A 21,120-nucleotide genomic window follows, 5' to 3' on the forward strand; every position below is an offset into this window, starting at 1 on the left:
GTGATGAGACTTAAGTTTTCTTTGAACTGTTCAGCAACAGTTTCATCTGAGACCGTAGTCGGTAAAAGGAGCCAGTTATTAATTTATTCCGGTTGTCGAATATAACCTCCGTCCATACTAAGTCACAGGAACTATCTGCTTCAATGTCGCTTGTGAGCTGGAACACACATTACATTATTTTTCCTTAAGTTGGGCTTCTTGTTTCTGATGTATTGCAGATCATTACAATTACGGCTTTTCCCTCCAAAACCTTGGATGTTTTGACTGTGATTCTGTAAATACCAGAGCTAAACAATGTAGAACAATAACGTACGTTACAAGCTTAGCATTTTCTATTACTTCATTTCCTTATATCCAACATTTTAAAATTGTATGTCGACTTTAGATGACATGTCAGTCATAGATGATCGTATCTCTGCTTAGTGAACGTGTTTTCAGTCATGTTTTGAACATTATCCCGCTACTGTTTACTAACTAATGATTCGCCGCAAGGGATATCGCATTTTAGAGAGTAAATTAATATGGAGTATGTCGTTCTTCTTTTCAAACATTCACATAGCCATTTCTTCTTTCCTTATTGTCTTTTGGGCATGCAGTTGTAGTAATTAAAGTAGGCACAGATGCAGTGGTCAAAAAGAAATGATTAGCGTACATTCGCATTTTCTTTACATCGTTCCTTTGTTGTTGCTCTCATGGCGATGGACTGTTTCTATCGCCAACAATAAGCGTGAAAGGAAGCTACGGTACAGACAGAGGGATCTATACTTATACTTGGCAGAACTAGTTATATACTGACATTTACCAAAAAATATAAATATTTCTATTTTGGAAAAGAAACTCTGGCCGAGATGTCGAAGAAGAAGGTTACTTACGTACTGGTTGTATTGAGTAATATGAGGGAACGGCGGTTTGCAAGCGGACGGAAGTAGGAAGAGCGTCCCTTACCTGAGGGATCGCTACCTGGCGAAGGGGCAAGTGTGGCAAATGTCAGGCGTGGCAAATGTCCGGCGTGGCAAATGTCAGGCATTCGGACTGATTCGGTTCGGAACTGTGTCACACAGCTGTCGTTTCCTGCCCTGAGGCAAGCTGGTCCTCGATATCGTGGATACTGGCGTTGGGACGGAGTTGACGTCCGACCTGATCCTATCAGGGTCTGATCTGAACATCCTACTGGTCGCGAGGGTACCTCTACACCACGCATACAGTTCACAGCACCGTGTGTCATGACTGCACGAGCACTGGTCTCTTGAGAAACGGCATCTCGATAGTGTCACATGATAGGTAACACGTGAAGACGTAGGATATCCGTGACGTACCACTGCGCTCTCTGAGTTGGCTCAATGACTATCAGTTGTGACTTGTAGCGATACGCCATGGCTATCTGCATCATGGCGCTGTGCCTCTCCCAAACATTGGAAGGGTGGAACCTCTCCCCAGGTCAGCACTATACTCCGACGATGGTCATCGGTGGCTGCCCTGAAGCGTAATTCGTCAGTCAACCCAGTGCGACCTCATTTATCAGTAGTAGATGGTTCCTGGTCACGGCACTACTCGAAAGACAGCCCTCTGTTTTTTTTATGTTGACGGCAACCTACTCATGAGACAGCAACTCCCTAGCCCGACTGCTGCCAGCCTCTGTTCCGTGGTGAGGGAGGACGCGGGATGTTACAGGCAGTCCATTACTTGTTCTCAGGTGGCAGGCGCACATGTGGAGAAGTCACTACGTGCTTCGTGCACAATGCGGTGATCATCCCTCGTTGTACTCAGATATGGTCGACCTGAATTTTCACGACGAGTATGCCTGCTCCAAAATCCCAAGGTCTCCAAAATCGGGCCACTGTCACGTACGACTCCTCCAAGAATGTGGTTGTTGCACAACTTAACCAGCCGGCCAAATAAGAGACACACTGAGGTCTCTTTCGAGCTCTGTCAGTGTTGATTACGTGATATCTCAGCATCTTTCGTAGTGCTCACTCGTAGTAAAATGTTGTTGACAACCTTGTGTACCCTTCAAGACCTGGTAACAAGACTGAACTCGAACAACACTAGAGCACTGCTGTTGCCATTCCCCCTGTCTCAGCGAATCGTTTATGAGGACTGGTCAAACAATTCCGGTACTTTGTCTACAAAATTTTTCTACGCTTACATTTTACTTATTATGCATGTCCTCCTTCGAAATCCTCTCCTCCACAACTGACACACCGCTCCAACACCGTTTCCACTTCCGGGAGCAGTCTCAGTACGCCTCTTGCTGGCTAGCGCGAAGCCCCTTCTGCATATTTTCTTTCATCCCGTCTGTCGTTGCAAAACTTCGGTCCTTTCCACGGGATTTTCAACTCTAGAAGTAAAAAATTATTTGCAGGCACCAGGTCTCGAAAGTACGGAGAATGAGACAGCACAGTGATTTCGTTTTTTGCGCAATAGTCACGCACCTATTGCGGCTCTGAGCACTATGGGACGTAACTGCTGAGGTCATCAGTCCCCTAGACCTAGAACTACTTAAACCTAACTAACCTGAGGACATCACACACATCCATGCCCCAGGCAGGACTCGAACCTGCGACCGTAGTGGTCGCGCGGTTCCAGACTGTAGCGACTAAAACCGCTCGGCCACTCTGGCCGGCAGTCATGCACCAACAGGAATGAATGTGCGTGTGCGCTCTCGCGACGCGAAATCCATGAACTGTCTCGCCACATTTCAGGCCTATTCCATCTCGCAGGCGTCGCAATACACCTCGATAGTGCCATCAACCAACAGTTTGTCCCTGTGGTAAGAGTTCATGATGAACTACTCCTTCAAAGTCAAGGAAAACTAGCAGCATAGCTTTGACAATTGACCTGACCTGACGACCTTTTTTTGGTTCTCGGAGAACATTTCCCGATCCGCTGTGAAGACTGAACCTTGGTCTCAACATCATAACCGTAGACCCACATCTCATCACCAGTTATGATTCTCTTAAGGAAAATCTGGTTCTCATATGCGCGATGCAAAAGCTCTTCACAGATTGCGAGGTGAGGGCGTTTCTAGTCTTTACGCATGAGTGGTGTGACGAACTTAAGGGGCAACATGATGCAGTCCAAGATGCTATGTCAGGTTTCATGACATGATCCAACTGAAATGTTACATTCTTCTACCACTTTCGGACAGTCAGTCTTCGATTGGCACGCACGGTTTCGTTGACGCTCCTGATATAAGCGTTGTCGGTAGACGTCGAATGGCATTCTGAACGAGAGTAACTTTCGTTCAGACACTTTTAAACCGTGTGACACATTCGTAATGCCGAGTACGGCTTAAGCATTGATCACTCATCAACGTAGCCTTCCTGCATTATTGGGTATATCTCTGTAAATGTTTTCTTGGGTTTCACACAAAATTTATTGCAGACGCGTTGCTGCTCTTACTCTGCCATATCGAAATTCGCAATTTGTGAGACGCAACTTTCTACTCAGTACAGCACCGAACAACAACTGTCAGCCCGCATCTCGTGGTCGTGCGGTAGCGTTCTCGCTTCCCACGCTCGGGTTCCCGGGTTCGATTCCCGGCGGGGTTAGGGAGTTTCTCTGCCTCGTGACGGCTGAGTGTTGTGTGATGTCCTTAGGTTAGTTAGGTTTAAGTAATTCTAAGCTCTAGGGCACTGATGACCATAGATGTTATGTCCCATAATGCTCAGAGCCATTTGAACCATTTGAACAACTGTCACACAACAATAAAACATCAGCAGTTTCAAATTAAAGATAGGCGTGTCCAGGTATACCAAACGCATTTACTCCAACACAGCCGGTCAGAGTGGCCGAACGGTTCTAGGCTATTCAGTATGGAACCGCGCGACCGTTACGGTCGCAGGTTCGAATCCTGCCTCGGGTATGGATGTGTGTGATGTCCTTAGGTTACTTAGGTTTAAGTAGTTCTATGTTCTAGAGTACTGATCATCTCAGATGTTAAGTCCCATAGTGCTCAGAACCATTTTTTTTTAACTCCAACGAACCTCTGGCGCGAAATCATGAATGTTCGGGAATTTTTTGAACATAGATCGTACTTACCCGTCAATTGTGTACGTGTACGGAGTTGCACTGACATCTAACCAATCCTTCTGGATGCTTCACTTTTTTATCAGGTATGTTTTCATTCGTGGATTAAGCGGGGAAGGGGGGTGGAGCGGGTGGGGAGGGGGATAACACACGACGGTGGGAGGAGAATTGTAGCGCCGTCTTACTAATAAAGATTCTCTAAATTTACCAAAGTAGCTTTTGCGAGACTACCGTGACTTTTCTAAGGAATATATAACGTCCACGCGTATTTTTGCTACGTTTTAGTGTGGCATATACCGACCTGATACGATCCGAGTAGTGTGCATCTGCTGTCGTCACTACCTCATAAGGATTCCTAGAAGTAGGGCAGCGTTCTAGGATCAGTTGCACTAACATCTTGTACGGGCCTTCCTTTACACACGCATATTACCTGGTAAGGATGATAAATTGTTAGTAAATGTAATTCCTAGATATTTAGTTCGATTGATATACTTTAAAACTGGGTCATTTACGATGTAACCGAATTTTCGGATGTTTTAGTGCACATGCTGAAGACATCGTACTATACAGTTTAGGCCCAACTACCACTTTTTCTACCAAGTAGAGATTTTATCCATATCATTTTGCAAATCGTTTCGATCTCTGAGAAGTCTTTGCTAGACGGACACGACGCTCCCACAATTAAACCGCTGAACCGATTTCGATGAAACTGGGTATGGAGATAGCTTGAACGCCGAGGAAAAACATAGGCTACTTTAGAAAGTATGTAGCAAAGGCTATTTATTGATGTAAGGAATATAACTCGAATTACGGAAAATAATTACTCTTTGAGGAAGCTATTTACCCTTTCACTTTCGAACTTTACCTTTTTGTGAAAATTCTTTTATTCGTTGATACATTTTACGTAATACGATTGAACAAAACGAATATAATGTTTATGCAATGCACACCGTGTATAACCCCATTTCCGTACTAATACCATCAAATGCGAGAGCACCTCTGTCTGTTACATTTTCATGACTTAACCGCTGAGCCGATTAGAACTAAATTTGGTAGGGAGGTAGCTTGAACCCCCGACGCAGAACGAAGGCTGCTTTACGGGAAAAAATCAACCTCTTAGAGGGTGAAGTAGGAAATGGAACAAGTTTTTTTTACATCACTGAAAACAAACCATGTTATTCAATTTGTTTCGCAATGAACAACGCTAGTCAACAATCGTGCACACGCTGCGTCGTCACGCGGTGGTCGTGCGGTGCTCAAGTTTTGAAAGGCGGGGAAGCGTGGTTGGAGGGAATGGTGGAATGGGGAGTGCATCACGAGCAGTGCTTACCCCAAGAGGCAGGTACGTGAGGGTAACTGGCCATCTGACGTTATTGCATTTCCAGTAGCTAGTTAATCACAACAACTTTTCATAACAAAGCTACTGATGTGCTAGGGCAGTCGTGGGGAAGAACCAGTGGATCTGTTATTCAGCGATTTACTTCTGTTTCCTATTTTGTGTATTGGTGTGTTCTGTGCAACGTTGTAATCTTTAAACACGTATAGCTCGTCTAGCAAATGGTTGTATGTGATTGCTATACATGGACTTCTTTCATCGTCATACCCAAAAGGGAACCTAACTTGTATAATATCTGGATCGCAAGACTTGCCTTTATTAAGAATTCGCTGTACCGAAGGTACCTACTTAAAAAATTTCATCAAGGTGTGGCATACCTGAAGAAAGTTGTAAACTTGCTCGCTCGGTGAATTTATTCAATGTATCAAAGCTAGACGAGCTGTTACACTACGTTAGCGTGATGTCTCCTGTACAGACAGGCGCTTCTGAACAAGGTGGTATCTGGCGTCAGACCAAGTCCTGGCGAGGAGCGATCCCTGCCGCCAAGCTCTGGGTTGGGCGGGGTTCCTACCTCTGGCTTTTTGAGTCCGTCGCCAATAGCGCGGAAGACAAAAGAGGGCGAGATGAAGGCGCCAGCAGTTTAGACCGGCGTGGTGCGGTGCGGCGCGGCGGCCGCGGACAAAGGGAGCCGGGGACCTGGCCCCGCTGTGTCGCCCCCCGCGGCGAACAGGTTTCAGCGAAACACAGGGAACCGCTTTTCAACACCGGCCGCCCCCGAGTGAAAAATGCGCCGGACAAGATTACGTGGAAATGTTCCATTAATATCGCGGCTCCGGTTCGTCGGCGAGTCGGTAGGTGGTAAAGTTTCTCGGGGGCGGGGCGGGGCGGGCCAGCCGCAGCTGGCGTCCTATTCTCCGAGGGCTCAACAGCGCCACTAATTTGCTTCTCTTCCGTTTAACTTAGTTCTTTCCATTCTACGCCCAAATATACATATACAACATTTGTGAAGAAATGTGCAAAATCTCAAGCTCTTACAATCTTGCATCTCTAGATCTACACTACCGGCCATTAAAATTGCTACACCAAAAGGAAATGCAAATGATAAACGGGTATTCAAAATGGTTTAAATGGCTCTGAGCACTATAAGACTTAACTACTGAGGTCATCAGTCCCCTAGAACTTAGAACTACTTAAACCTAACTAACCTAAGGACATCACACACATTCATGCTCGAAGCAGGATTCGAACCTGCAACCGTAGCGGTCTCGCGGTTCCAGACTCTAGTGTGTAGAACCGCTTAGCCACACCGGCCGGCAAACAGGTATTCATTGAACAAATATATTAGACTACAACTGACATGTGATTATATTTTCACGCAGTTTGGGTGCATAGATCTTGAGAAATCTGTACCCAGAACAATCACCTCCCGCCGTAATAACGGCCTTGATACGCCTGGACATTGAGTCAAACAGAGCTCGGATGGCGTGTAAAGGTACATCTGCCCATGCAGCTTTAACGCGATACCACAGTTCATCAAGAGTAGTGATTCGCCTATTGTGACGAGCCAGTTGCTCGGCCACCATTGACCAGATGTTTTCAGTTGGTGAGAGATCTGGAGAATGTGCTGCCCATTGCAGCAGTCGAACATATTCTAAATCCAGAAAGGCCCGTACAGGACCTGCAACATGCGGTCGTACATTATCCTGTTGAAATGTAGGGTTTCCCAGGGATCGAATGAAAGGTAGAGCTACATAACATACCTGAAATGTAACGTCCACTGTTCAAAGTGCCGTCAATGCGAACAAGAGATGACCGAGACGTGTAATTAATGACACCTCATACCATCACGCCGGGTGATACACCAGTTTGGCGATGACGAATACACGCTTCCAATGTGCGTTCACCGCGATGTAACCAAACACGGATGTGACCATCATTGAGCTGTAAAGAGAACCTGGATTTATCTGAAAAACTTACGACCTTTGCCATTCGTGCACACAGGTTCGTCGTTGAGTACAGCATCGCAGGCGCTTCTGCCTGCGATGTAGCATCGAGGGTAACCGCAGCCCTGGTCTCCGAGCTGATAGTCCATGCTGCTGCAATTGTCGTCGATCTGTTCGTGCAGATGGTCGTTCTCTTGCAAACGTCCCCATTCGTTGACTCAGGGATCGAGACGTGGCTGCTCGATCCGTTACAGCCATGCAGATAAGATGCCTGTCATCTCAACTGATAGTGATACGAGGTCGATGGAATCCAGCAAGGCGTTCCGTATTATCCTCTTGAACCCACCGATTCCATATTCTGCTAACAGTCACTGGATCGCGACCAACGTGAGCAGCAATGTCGCGATACAATAAACCGCAATCGCGATAGGCTACAATCCGACCTTTATCCAAGTCGGAAACGTGATGGTAGGCATTTCTCCTCCTTACACGAGGCATCACAACAACGTTTCCCCCGGCAACGCCGGTCAACTGCTGTTTGTGCATGAGAAATAGGTTGGAAAGTTTCCTCATATCAGCACGCTGTAGGTGTCGCCACCGGCGCCAGCCTTGTGTGAATGCTCTGAAAAGCTAATCATTTGGATATCACAGCATCTTCTTCCTGTCGGTTAAATTTCGCGTCTGTAGCGGGTCATCTTCGTGGTGTAGTAATTTTAATGGCCAGTAGTGTAGTACCCTGAGCCATTCCATAGTTTCATTCTATGCATGGTGTATGACCGTAATTATTTCCTTTGCACATTCGAAGAGGACAGTCAGTAACGATATGGTGGATAAACTGTAGGAAGACACAACCGTCAAAATTTGCAGATTTAGCTCTTCCCTACTTGTACATTATTCAACCACATCTGTCTTGCCCATTTTCAGTCCGGTTCGAGATCCACCGTTGACATCTGCTGAGATAGAATCCTTTATTTGCATGGCAAGTTTCTCAGTTAGATGTTTGTTGTATACTGACGACTGCTTCCATTGGATTTTCAATGAATGGCTGACAGTGGAAGAGAGGCCAACAAGACTGTTAGCTGTACGCCGCAGTGATTTCCTTGATTTCAAGCACTGGTGTTCTCCTTGTACAATATGTGTTGCCCCAGAGGTTCTGGAGATCTTCTGATCTTTCTAGCGCTGGAGGTGGGATATTGCTCAGAACTGGAAGCCATAAAAAGTTTTTGTACTCCATACAGTGTACATCCTGTAATTATTCGAATTTCATGAGCGAGTTGCACGCGAGACCACTGCTCGACCATGTCGAACAGCAAGTAGTATTGACGAACACAGTATGATAGGGCTGTTAATTCTTCTGAATGTTGCCCCAGGCTTTTAGGAGATCTTCTGACCTTCCTAGGACTGGACGTGGGATACTGCCGAGAATTGGAAGCCATAAAAAGTGTTTGTACTCCATGCAGTGTACATCCTGTTTTTATTCGAATCTCCTGAGTGAGTTGGACTTATATCTGCTTAGCGAGACCACTACTGGACCATGTCGAACAGCAAGTAGTATCCACCAACACAGTATGATAGGGCTAAGGCTGTGGAACTTGAAACGAGAGCATTCACTCCCCACGGGGTACCCAGCAAGTTCCCGAAGAATGTTCTTTCTTATTTTGACCTTAGGAGCTACGTTTGAAAGATGCTGTTTGGAAGCTAGAGGTCCGTCTAGTGTTACTCCTAGATACATTGGTGTAGTACCGAACCTGGAACACGGTTGACTCAGCATAGTGTGATGCCTGCATCATCGCAGTGGTGACCTGTGTCCGAGCCCAGCGCTGCGCCGCTTCTGTGGTCTACGAGATCGAAAATCATGTCTGTCACAACAGGACGGGACGAACGGCTTTAAACGCTGCCCCCTCCATCCATTCAGCGTCTGTCTAGTCCGCAGCCAGCACCGAGAAGTACGCCTCGCGTGCCGCCGGCCTGATGTGGTCTGTCAGGCTGACTGCTACTGGACGCCGCCTCCGCAAACTGGTCCCCAATGGAACGCAAAAGAGATCATAATACTGTTGCCGAGGCAACGACCAAACAATGGCAAATTTAAAAGAACGCAAAATGCCCATTTTGGTGAAATTTTACAGAAGCTCGAAATTCAGAGCGGAATTGGTTGCCAGACGCTTTTAATACTTTCCACAACGAAACTGTCTCGAAATATGGCAGAAAACACAAATTCGCCGCGCGATTGCAATGGTGATGTTATTGATGACAGTGCCACAAAAGCGAAGTTACCAAACACGGAGTTCCGAAATTCTTTCACAAAACAAGACCAAGTATATATTCCAGAACTCGAACCAAGAGTAACTGCCATCATGAGTAGCCTAGAGGTAGATATCCTTGGTGTAGCGAAGTATCTTAAAATACTGAAGATCGACGAGGCTTCTGATGCAGACTGTATAAGAGTCAGGTTCCTTTCAGAGTAGGTTGATACAATAGCTCCATATTTAATGATCACATACAATCCCCTCGCTCGTAGAAATATCCGTACCGAAAGACTGGTAAACTGCACAAGTCACACCAATACTCGACAAAGGAAATACGAGTATCGATTTGCACTATGATTTTTTAACATATTCTATGTTCTAAGATTATGAATTACGTAGAATAAAACGATTTATTGGCAAATAGCCAACAAGGATTCACAAAACACAACGACATCTTTATTCTCACGAAGTAATGAGTTCTGTTGACAGGGGACGTCAAATTGATTGCATATTTTAAGATTTCCAGAAGGCTTTTAACGCCGTTCCTCACAAGCAACTATTAATCGAATTGGGTGTCCATGAAATATCGTCTCAGATGTGCGACTGGATTAGTTATTTCCAGCCAGACTGACAGAAAGTCATCGAGTAAAGTGGAAGCAACATCTGGCGTTCCCCAAGGAAGAAGGCCAACTGCTGTTCCTGGCCTACATAGACGATTTAGGAAGCAATATGAGTAGACCTCTTAGTTTGTTTTGCAAATGATGCAAAGTCTTGTAAAGTCAAAAGCTGATCAAAATGAATTGTAAAAAGATTTAGGCAACATACCTGTATGGTGCAAAATGTGGCAATTTACTCTAAATAATGAAAAGTGTGAAATCATCCGCATTAGTACTAAAAGGAATGCCGGCCGATGTGGCCGAGCGGTTCTAGGCGCTACAGTCTGGTACCGCGAGACCGCTACTGTAGTTCTAAGGTCCAGGGGACTGATGACCTCAGACGTTGAGTCCCATAGTGCTCAGAGCCATTTGAACCATTTTCTGAACTAAAAGGAATCCGCTGAATATCTGTGATACGATAAATCACGTAAATCTGAAGGCTGTAAACTCAACTAAACACTTAGGGATTACAAATTCGAATAGTTTAAATTGTACCTATAACATAGAGAGTGTAACGGGGAAAGTAAACCATAGACTGCCATTTATTGGCAGAACACTTAAAAATGTAACGGATCTATTAAAGGGGCCGCTTACACTACGCTTGTCCATGACCTTCAGGAGGTTTGCTGTGCAGTGTGGGTTCTGCATCACGTACCTTTGATGGAGGACATCGAAAAAGTTCAAGTTGTTTTGTTTTATCGCGAAAGAAGAGAAACTGCCACGAATATGATAAACGAACTGGAGTAGCAGTCACTAAAACAAAGGCGTTTTCCCCCACGCAGAACCTTCTGATGAAATTCCAATCAACAGTTATCTCCCGAGAGTGTGAAAATATTTCATTGGTGCCCACCTACACAGGGATAAATGATCATCATAATAAAATAAGAGAATTTAGAGCTCGGGTGAAACGATTTAAGTGTTCGTTTTCCCCACCAACTGTTCCAGTGTGGAATGGCAGCGAAGTAGCATAAACATGTGACGAACACTCTGCCATGCACTGAACTGTGAATTGCAGAGTAATCACGTAGATGTAGGTGTGAGCATGGGTTGCGCCTAGTCCTGACGCTGCCAGGAGCTGAACACGTGCTTTCCAGGGGAGGCTGTTGGCTGACATCAACAGGCTCCATCGCCCTTCCTAGGATCCACGGTTTGCAGCTTCGCTCAGCCACTACCCGCACCTGAGGTACAGCCACTCCTACGCTGTGTGAACCCACTCTGATACTATAGGCCTGAGTGGACAGTTTGCTGACAAGGCATCCTGTTTGGGTGACCTCCTGCACTGCCCCCACCACAGGTTGTTTGCTGGTCGCGCATTTGTGCCAAACGGCGTGATAGCTTTACATCAGAGTTTGCTGTCACTGCCCCGTGTCCAGTTCCACACCCGCCGGGGTTCTGACATCGAATAACCACCGCAGCGTCTCTGTCCAGTCTGGTAACTCTCAGCTACCGACCGAGTGCAGCTGCTGCGTGATGAGCGAAGCGGACGCCTCTACCCGGGGCCAGCGCACTCCGCTGGCCTCTTGACTGCAGCAAGACGACGCCTGCGACTGTTCTACCGGTTATGATAAGTGAACTTGTTGTTATTCTCTCACTGCCTCTGTGACTCTGCTTCGGCTGATCACCTGGTGTTATTTACCTGCTGCCCTGTCTACATCTACATCCACATAACTACTCTGCAATTCACATTTAAGTGCTTGGCAGAGGGTTCATCGAACCACAATCATACTATCTCTCTACTATTCCACTCCTGAACAGCGCGAGGGAAAAACGAACACCTAAAACTCTCTGTCCGAGCTCTGATTTCTCTTATTTTATTTTGATGATCATTCCTACTAATGTAGGTTGGGCTCAACAAAATATTTTCGCATTCGGAAGAGAAAGTTGGTGACTGAAATTTCGTAGAAAGGTCTCGCCGCGACGAAAAACGTCTTTGCTGTAATGACTTCCATTCCAACTAGCGTATCATATCTGCCACACTCTCTCCCCTATTACGTGATAATACAAAACGAGCTGCCCTTTTTTGCACCCTTTCGATGTCCTCCGTCAATCCCACCTGGTAAGGGTCCCACACCGCGCAGCACTATTCTAACAGAGGACGAACAAGTGTAGTGTAAGCTGTCTCTCTAGTGGACTTGTTGCATCCTCTAAGTGTCCTGCCAATGAAACGCAACCTTTGGCTCGCCTTCCCCACAATGTTATCTATTTGGTCCTCCCAACTGAAGATGTTCGTAATTTTAACACCCAGGTACTTAGTTGAATTGACAGCCTTGAGAATTGCAACGTCAATACAACCCGCTACGAGTTCAATAAACGCTCAAGCCAACCTCACCGCTTTATGCATCACTTGTAGCATAAAATGGCTGAAATGGTGCTGAGCACTATGGGACTTAACTTCTGAGGTCAGCAGTCCCCTAGAACTTAGAACTACTTAAACCTAACTAACCTAAGGACACCACACACATCCATGCCCGAGGCAGGATTCGAACCAGCAACCGCAGCGGTCGCGCGGTTCCTGACTGTAGCGCCTAGAACCACTCATCCACTCCGGCCGGCCTCACTTGTGGCAGAGACGACCGTTTAACATGAAATTCAAATGAAAGATAATCCACCACCGCAGCTGAGTGGTCAGTGCAACTGAGTGCCACTCGGAGGACACCTTTTCCCTTGGTGGGTGTACAGTAATGGGATGCACTCCGACTCGCGATGCCATTCGAGGGGCTACTTGGATGAGTAGCGGCGGCTCCGGGTCACGAAAACCAACAACGACGGGGAGAGTTGTGTGCTGGCTCCACACCCCTCGGTAAATCATCCAGTGACACCATTCGCAGGAGTGATGGCACGGTAATAGGTTGGTAGTGACGGTCCCTCTGGAGCCTGTCGACCGACTTTCCAGTTACGGGAGAATCTGAAAAAAAAACGCTACAAGTGAGAGGAAAAACGGACACATTACTACTGAAATGTGTTTAAGATCCTTGCACGTAGTCATAGAATTTTAAAAAAGTACAAAACAAAATAAAAATAAGTGTTTCCAGAATTTACGGAATTTCACATCCACTTTGACTGAAATTATGTCTGGTATTCACCAAAAATGTAAGCAATTTCTCAGATTGGCTTTGGAGTGCAGTTGAAATAACAACAAAAATAAACTTATTTTTCATATAACCTGTTTCAAAATTTAATGTATAAACATATGGTTCATTTAGTTAACTTAGAGGTAGACCATGAATGGAGGTAAATAAAAGTAAAAAAGTTGTTTATTCAGTGTGCATTTCAAATCTGCTGCACGCTAACTAGTGCATCCCAAGTCCAAACAGTGTCTGACTCGAGATCTCCAGTCAGAGTAGGCGAACTACAAAAAATGAATAACTCGGAACTGCCGGCTGCAGATAAAATTGTAATCAGTTCGGCGACTGGTTTGAACACCACCGTGCTCTGCTTGGAGTACATATGGTAGGTCTTGCCTTCCTCTGACCTTTGAAATGACGTACCCAGCGCGTTATACGGGGAAGTACATTTTAAACACAGTGCAATGCGGCTTATTCCACATTAATAAACATTGCAAGAGGTGAAAGAAGGAATAAATGGCAGACAAAATTCCTAGCACTGATTAGACGCCGAACCACCACCTAAAGATTCGTAATTGGCTGTAGCCCCGGAAATAGCTCCAATGAGGCAAATAACGTAATTCAGAAAATTTGCTCTTCACAGAATTATTTGGTGCCTTATGAAACTCGAGGCTCTCTTCTGCATTTACCGCGGAATCACTCTGACTAATTTCCACATAACTGGTGAGACTCCGAACTTCCGTCAGCCACTGTTATTTGTCGTTCTTTTGCTGTTGCTGCTTTTCTTCGCCTTTTCACTCCCCAGTGATCACTTTTCTCCATAGTACTACATAGAACGAAGTTTTCTATAAATTCGTAGCTTACCATTAAATGGTGCGTAGAATGTATGGGACTGGCGATATATCATCCAAGATGTAGACAAGAATATTATACAGAAGAATGGAAAAGGAAAACTGAAGATCAGTTAGATCAAGATCGTGTTGGCTTTGGGAAAGGTAAAGGCGCCAAAGGGGCACTTCTGCTGTTGCGGTTGATAATGGAAGCAAGACTGAAGAAAATTCAAGACACGTTCGTAGGATTTGTAGATCTGGAAAGAGCGCTCGACAACGTAATGTGGTGCAAGATGTTCGATATTCTGAGAATAATAGGGTTAATATACAAGGAAATGGATAATATACAATATGTACAAAAACCAAGTGGGTATTGGAAGTGCTCGTATTAAAAAGGACGCCAGCAGTAGTTTAGCATTAATGTGAGGGCAGAATAGCATAAAACATGTATAGTCTGGCGGTTACGACTGCCACGTGGGTATGTGTACATACACTCCTGGAAATTGAAATAAGAACACCGTGAATTCATTGTCCCAGGAAGGGGAAACTTTATTGACACATTCCTGGGGTCAGATACATCACATGATCACACTGACAGAACCACAGGCACATAGACACAGGCAACAGAGCATGCACAATGTCGGCACTAGTACAGTGTATATCCACCTTTCGCAGCAATGCAGGCTGCTATTCTCCCATGGAGACGATCGTAGAGATGCTGGATGTAGTCCTGTGGAACGGCTTGCCATGCCATTTCCACCTGGCGCCTCAGTTGGACCAGCGTTCGTGCTGGACGTGCAGACCGCGTGAGACGACGCTTCATCCAGTCCCAAACACGCTCAATGGGGGACAGATCCGGAGATCTTGCTGGCCAGGGTAGTTGACTTACACCTTCTATAGCACGTTGGGTGGCACGGGATACATGCGGACTTGCATTGTCCTGTTGGAACAGCAAGTTCCCTTGCCGGTCTAGGAATGGTAGAACGATGGGTTCGATGACGGTTTGGATGTACCGTGCACTATTCAGTGTCCCCTCGACGATCACCAGAGGTGTACGGCCAGTGTAGGAGATCGCTCCCCACACCAAGATTCCGGGTGTTGGCCCTGTGTGCCTCGGTCGTATGCAGTCCTGATTGTGGCGCTCACCTGCACGGCGCCAAACACGCATACGACCATCATTGGCACCAAGGCAGAAGCGACTCTCATCGCTGAAGACGACACGTCTCCATTCGTCCCTCCATTCACGCCTGTCGCGACACCACTGGAGGTGGGCTGCACGATGTTGGGGCGTGAGCGGAAGACGGCCTAACGGTGTGCGGGACCGTAGCCCAGCTTCATGGAGACGGTTGCGAATGGTCCTCGCCGATACCCCAGGAGCAACAGTGTCCTTAATTTGCTGGTAAGTGGCGGTGCGGTCCCCTATGGCACTGCGTAGGATCCTACGGTCTTGGCGTGCATCCGTGCGTCGCTGCGGTCCGGTCCCAGGTCGACGGGCACGTGCACCTTCCGCCGACCACTGGCGACAACATCGATGTACTGTGCAGACCTCACGCCCCACGTGTTGAGCAATTCGGCGGTACGTCCACCCGCCCTCCCGCATGCCCACTATACGCCCTCGCTCAAAGTCCGTCAACTGCACATACGGTTCACGTCCACGCTGTCGCGGCATGCTACCAGTGTTAAAGACTGCGATGGAGCTCCGTATGCCACGGCAAACTGGCTGACACTGACGGCGGCGGTGCACAAATGCTGCGCAGCTAGCGCCATTCGACGGCCAACACCGCGGTTCCTGGTGTGTCCGCTGTGCCGTGCGTGTGATCATTGCTTGTACAGCCCTCTCGAAGTGTCCGGAGCAAGTATGGTGGGTCTGACACACCGGTGTCAATGTGTTCTTTTTTCCATTTCCAGGAGTGTATCTAGGTCAACCTGTAAACGCAGCAGTTAGCACGTAGACGATAGGAAGTTGGCTGGGAATAGTACGGTTTCTTTATTACTCATAAGTTACGGTAAGGTCTCATCGAGTGTGACAGCTCCAATAGAAACATATACTTAGTTATAATTACGTTAATTTTAACCACACACAACAATTAAGCATAATATCACAGCAGTACTGCTCACTTCAATAAGCTTAATGCGTCTTTTGGTAACTGCACACGTCTCTCACATTGTAAACCTGTTCTCGTCGACTGATGGCCAAAATATTATTACCACACGCATATTGGCTTTTTGGTCCACCTTTTGAACGCAATAAAGCTGCAATTCTGGAAGACATCGCTCTCAAAAGTGCATGGCAGGTTTATTGGGGCCCCTGTGCATGATATGTCTACGCACAGTTCCTTCAGTTCCCGTAAATTACAGATAAGTGGTCTCAGTATACGAAGCTAAATCCCGTTCCACCGTGTTTAGATCAGGCGAATTTCATTGCCGAGATTTCTACGTGCGTTCACAATCATCTTTTCAGGCCACTGTAGCACGATTCTGGCCTTGTTGCACAGACAGTTTTTCTAGTGGAATATGTCACAGCGTCGGGGAAGACATCAAGTATGAGAGGATGCAGGTAATCCGCAACAATGTTCACGTAGTCTGCAGGTGTCATGGTGTCTGCGTTTATTACCAGTGGTCTCCTGGAAGCAGAGGTGAATGTCCCCCATAGCGTATTACTGCCCCCACCGACCTACATTACAGAGAGGGAAAGCCTCCGATTACCACGTTCTGTGGTGATTCATGAACGTGTCGTCTTCTCGTGGTTTCAGCAGCCCTCAACCACTTTTCATAGGTGCTCACGACAGACTACTAACGCTGCATCCGAACATTACTGGTTTTTCCGACTCATCCGCATTGACTTATATTTTTGTACCGTTACTGCTAACTGCCATTCATCACCACAACTATACATTTTGTCTAAGTCATTTCGTGTTCTCCTGAAGTCACTCAACGACGACATCTCACCACACACCATAGCATCATCAACAAACAATACCATATTGCTTCCCAACCTGTCCGCAAAAACATTTATGTGTGTGTAAGATAACAGCGGCACTATCACACTTCCCAGGGGCACTCTTGATTACACCCTTTCCTCTGATTAACACTCGCCATAGCAGATAACACACTGGGTTCTATAACTACAGCCATTCACATATCTCCTTTTCCATATGCTCGTGCCTTCTTCAACAGCCTGCTACGGATCACCGTGTCAAACGCTTTCCGGAAATATAGAAATACAGAATTTGTCTGTTGCCCATCATGCACAGTTCGTAGTATTTCATGTCAGAAAAGGGCAGGCTGTGTTTCACACGAGGGATGCTCTCCAAAGCCAAGCCGATTCGTCGACATAAGCTTGTCTCAAGAAAATTTATTATATTCGAGCCAAGAATATGTTCAAGGATTCTGCAGCGTATCTATGTTAGGAATACTGGTCTGCAATTTTGAGGGTCCGTTCTTTTGCCGTTCTTATACACAGGAGTCACCTGCGCTTTTTTTCCAGTCGCTTGAGACTTTGCGCTGGAGGAGTTATATGCGATAAATCCAAGCTAGATGAGGGGCCAATGCCGTTGAGTATTCTTTGAAAAACCGAACACTGATTCTATCCGGACCTGGTGAGTTAGAGATGGTTATTACTATGTGGTCCGTGTGGGAGTCTGTTCGATGGTCAAACGACGTTTGTACGATTCTACCGTGTAAACGATCTCTTGAATGCCAAATTTAAGACTTCTGCTTTCGTTTTACTATCTTCATCTGCTTATCAGACTGGTCAACAAGTGACTGGATGGAAGCTTTAGACCTTTACATAGAATCACAATTTTCTCGCTTTCTCTGTCAGAGATTTTGCTAAGGTATGACGGTAGTAGTAACATACTTCGCTCCTAGATCTTTACACAGACGTGTTTGAGTTCACGAAGCATCTCTGTAATACACGCATGTTGGTGCGACCTGCCACTAAGTAATCTAGCAGCATGTCTCTGAATTGCTTCTATGTAAATCCCCAATCCAGCCAGTGTGGGATGCCAAGCACTCGAGTAATACTCAAGTGTTCTATATACAGTCTCCTTCATTACAAGCATCCTTATGTGCTCATTCGATTTTATATTGCTGTGCAGTATTTCACCTACATATATAATCCATGTAACTGTGTCAAGAAGCGTACCACTATCGCTGTCTTCGAATGTTACAGGATTCTTTTTCCTAATCACCATTAATAACTTAAACTTTTCTACATTTAAAGCAGGAGTCATTCATCACATTGAATATAAATTCTATCCTATCACAGACTCTCAACAACAATACTTTGCCACATTCCATAGAGTCAATAGGAAACTGTCAGAGATTGCTGTTCACCGTTTCTTTCAAAATGGTTCCTATGGCTCTGAGCACTATGGGACTTAACTGCTTTGGTCATCAGTCCCCTAGAACTTAGAACTACTTAAACCTATCTAACCTAAGGACATCACACACATCCATGCCCGAGGCAGGATTCGAACCGGCGACCGTAGCGGTCGCGCTGTTTCAGACTGTAGCGCCTAGAACCGCTCGGCCACCACCGCCGGCACCGTATCTGTCAAATCACTTGATTAGAAAGAAAACAAGAAGGTTCCTATCGCAGCTGCCTGTTGCACTCTTAATGACACCCTCTTCTCTGATTACTACTCGCCATCAAGGACAGTATGCTGGTTGCTATTACGTGAAATGTATTCGCACTTGCGAACACGGACAACCTTCAGCTGTATAATGAAATGATCCAAATGGAAGTTTGTGTCGCACCGGGACTCGAAACCTGTTTTCCCGTCTTATATGAGCGGCCACCTTAACTGCTCTGGCTACCCGTGCACGACCCATGGCCAGACCCAGATTTCCATATTTCGTCGTTCATGCTTCACAACATGCACCCATACCCGTACTGTACTTCCTGCACATAGTGGAGGGAAAGGGGGGGGGGTGGATATTCTAGTTGGAGATCGCTGCCTGGTATCGGCTGATAAATACTGTACTGCCGTGGATGTATCTCCAGTAAGTTTATTTTATTCGGGCTTGAAATATGCTCAAGAATTTTGGAGTGAATATGATTTAGTTCAAATTGACTCTGCCCTAGGAAAAATGCACGCTTAAACCCATTCTCTGCGGATGGGCTTAGCAGCAGCTAGTGATGGCTGGACATCAGCTCAGCGAGGTGTAATATGCTGTGTTGAGCAAACGCCACGTTGGTTAAGAAGGCCTATCCACTGAGTGGCCCACGTACCAAGAGTAGTTAAACAAGAGCAATTTATGCCGGTAGCCACTTTTAGAAGAGCTTTTTTGTGGCTAAATATTACATTTATGGTGATATACATTACTAAATAAAATCAGTCTTATGTATCATACATTAATATACTGAAACTTGTTATATTTTGACACTGAAAGTCCACAATCTTAACAATGGGGAACTGATATTGAGAGACTGCAGGACACTCTCACTTCAAAAAAATTGGTTCAAATGGCTCTGAGCACTATGGGACTTGACATCTGTGGTTATCAGTCCCCTAGAACTTAGAACTACTTAAACGTAACTAACCTAAGGACATCACACATATCCATGCCCGAGGCAGGATTCGAACCGGCGACCGCAGCTTTCACGCGGTTCCAGGCTGAAGCACCTAGAACCGCACGACCACACCGGCCGGCACTCTCACTTCTGATATAATGTTATTATGCGTAATGTTCGTAGGGAAGTTCATTTTTATTACTTGGTTGCTATACCTGTATACGATCTGACTTCATTCGTATGATGAAATGGTTGGCAGTAGTTAACACTCATGCCTGTGTGCTCTTGTGAAGGAATAGTGGTAAGCTTTACCTGCATTTACAGGAAGCAGGTGCCGATTTAAACGACTGCAGTAAAAGCGTACGGTGACTGAGGGCTGAGGGGAGCGTTTTTTCGGCAGAACTTGGGTGAAAACGTTGCAGACTGCCCAGTTCCTCGGTCCCATTATGCAGTGAAGCAGAGGATGGACCCTTGTTCGGCAGGATGCCGATGAGACGACTGTGTGTTTCTTCGAATTTCCGTGGGAAAGATCTGTGGCGCCCACACGTCCAGACACTGGTCCAAAACATGTTTGTGAAGGCACAAAGCTTTTAGGTTTATGGCCGTTCTTTGGCAAGTTCGAAATGCACACAACAGGGGTTATAACGATCTTTTTTAGGAGGGCTCTGGTTCCATCCACGTCATGCTTGTAGCGAAACATACGGCATAAACGGGTCGGAAAGAGCACGCTGCGCAGAATGTTTATTCCCAGTTAATTTTTAAAGTCGCTGATTGGTCAAATCTGTGTATGCAGAGCAAGGGGCGGTCTCCCAGCTTCGAGTGCCGTGCTCCAGCTCATAATTGACTTGGGCTAAAGTGGGTCTAGTCTAAGATGTAAATGTGCTAGTCTACCGAGCCGGCGAGGAAAGCTGGGAGAAAAAAAGGAGGACACTCTTGTACTGGCGTTTCACTAGTAAAGAACTGCAGGTGTTTACCAAATCGGTGAGACTTCTGTCCTTTGCTAGCGTGGCACTTAGAGCCTGTGCCAGTCATCATGTGAACCGTCAGAGGTGATGCGTGGGTGTACTTATTTCTCTCGAATCGGCTGTCTAAACATTTGACATATTCCGTTACGCATAGTCGTGGCATAGCAGACCAGCAAACGGGTCCACCTGCACACTGGAATCCAACGGGGTTTCAGAGGCTGGTAGGGAAGCACTTGCACTCCGAATTAGCCGAACGGAGACCACGTACTTCATTTTTTCGGGCGCGAGCCGTTGATAACGGATTGCTGTCGCCCATGACTCAAGTCGCCGAGCGCATCTTGGTGTGCTGGCCTGACCAGCAGGAGGGTAAGGTATTCGCTGCTATGGCGTAGAACTCCAATATGTGCTTCTCCGCACCCTGTTCTTTGGACCCATATTTTTCTTTATGAAATAGTAGAATATAGATGCTTGATAGTAGTGTAGTTTTTGGGCTATAACACGGAATCACATGTATGAAGTCAGGTAAAGCGAT

This window comes from Schistocerca gregaria, chromosome 7 (genome assembly GCF_023897955.1).
Source record: "Schistocerca gregaria isolate iqSchGreg1 chromosome 7, iqSchGreg1.2, whole genome shotgun sequence".
In the NCBI taxonomy this organism is placed as follows: domain Eukaryota; kingdom Metazoa; phylum Arthropoda; class Insecta; order Orthoptera; family Acrididae; genus Schistocerca; species Schistocerca gregaria.